We start from the raw sequence: 1641 nt of genomic DNA on the forward strand, positions 1-1641 counted from the left end.
GAGACAGAGTCTCATTGTGTCACCCAGGCTAGAATGCAGTTGTGCCCTCTCGGCTCACTGCAACCTCCGCCTCCCAGGTTCAAGCAATTCTCCTGCCTCAGCCTCCCAAGTAGCTGGGTTACAGGTGCCTGCCACCACGCCTGGCTAATTTTTGTATTTTTAGTAGAGACGAGGTTTCACCATGTTGGCCAGGCTGGTCTGGAACTCCTGACCTCAGGTGATCCACCCGCCTTGGCCTCCCAAAGTGCTGGGGTTACAGGCATGAGCCACCACGCCCAGCCGGTTTACATGTTCTTACAACTCCAATAAGTTGATTCATTTTTCCCACTACATTTGTTTGTTTGTTTGTTTATTTATTTATTTATTTATTTAGAGACAAGGTCCTGCTTTATCCAGTCTGGTCTGAATTCCTGGCCTCAAGAGATCCTCCTGCCCTGGCCTCCCAAAGTGTTGGGATTACAGGTGTGCGTCACCTGGTCTGGCCCCCATTTTACTACATAGCTCCCAATTGATGGTTACTTTAAAGTTTGGTCTTCCAAAAATATGATTTTTTTTTTTTTTTTAAGACAGAGTCTCACTCTGTTGCCCAGGCTGAAGTGCAGTGGCACAATTTCAGCTCACTGCAACCTCTGCCTCCTGGGTTCAAGCAATTCTCCTGCCTCAGCCTCCCAAGTAGCTAGGATTACAGACACCTGTCATCACACCCGCCTAATTTTTGTATTTTTAGTAGAGGCAGGGTTTCACCACGTTGGCCAGGCTGGTTTCGAACTCCTGACCTCAAGTGATCCACCTCTCTCGGCCTCCCAAACATTATAATAAAAATAATCTTTTTACTATAGATAAAAAGACTTTGGGCTGGGTGCGGTGGCTCACACCTATAATCCCAGTACTTTGGGACTCAGAGGCAGGCAGATGAGTCCAGGTCAGGAGTTTCAGCCCAGCCTGGCCAACATGGTGAGGTCAGGAGTTTCAGACCAGGAGTCTGAGGTCTTGAGGTCAGGAGTTTCAGACCAGCCTGGCCAACATGGTGAAATCCCATCTCTACTAAAAATTAAAAAATTAGCTAGGTGTGGTGGTGGGCGCCTGTGATCCCAGCTGCCAAGACCGCTGCCTGCTCTGGGACTGGAGTCGACATTAGCCTCTGCAGGCTTGTCGAAGAAGGGAGAAAAAGAACAGCAAGAAGCAATTGAACACATTGATGAAGTATAAAATGAAATAGACTTAATGAACAAGCCAGTGAGGAGATTTTGAAAGTAGAACAGAAATATAACAAACTCCGCCAACCATTTTTTCAAAAGAGATCAGAATTGATCGCCAAAATCCCAAATTTTTGGGTAACAACATTTGTCAACCATCCACAAGTGTCTGCAGTGCTTGGGGAGGAAGACGAAGAGGCACTGCATTATTTGACCAGAGTTGAAGTGACAGAATTTGAATATATTAAATCAGGTTACAGAATAGATTTTTATTTTGATGAAAATCTTTACTTTGAAATAAAGTTCTCTCCAAAGAATTTCATCTGAATGAGAGTGGTGATGCATCTTCAAAGTCCACTGAAATCAAATGGAAATCTGGAAAGGATTTGACTAAACGTTCAAGTCAAACACAGAATAAAGCCAGCAGGAAGAGGCAGCATGAGGA

At 45.0% G+C, this 1641-nt stretch overlaps 1 pseudogene; it reads left to right on the forward strand.

Moving 5' to 3' along the window:
• Positions 1–1095: 1095 nt before the first annotated feature.
• LOC108523212 (protein SET-like) lies at positions 1096–1636 on the forward strand (annotated as a pseudogene).
• Positions 1637–1641: the final 5 nt, after the last annotated feature.

Source organism: Rhinopithecus bieti, unplaced genomic scaffold (assembly GCF_001698545.2).
Source record: "Rhinopithecus bieti isolate Rb0 unplaced genomic scaffold, ASM169854v2 scaffold_73856, whole genome shotgun sequence".
Taxonomy (NCBI): Eukaryota; Metazoa; Chordata; class Mammalia; order Primates; family Cercopithecidae; genus Rhinopithecus; species Rhinopithecus bieti.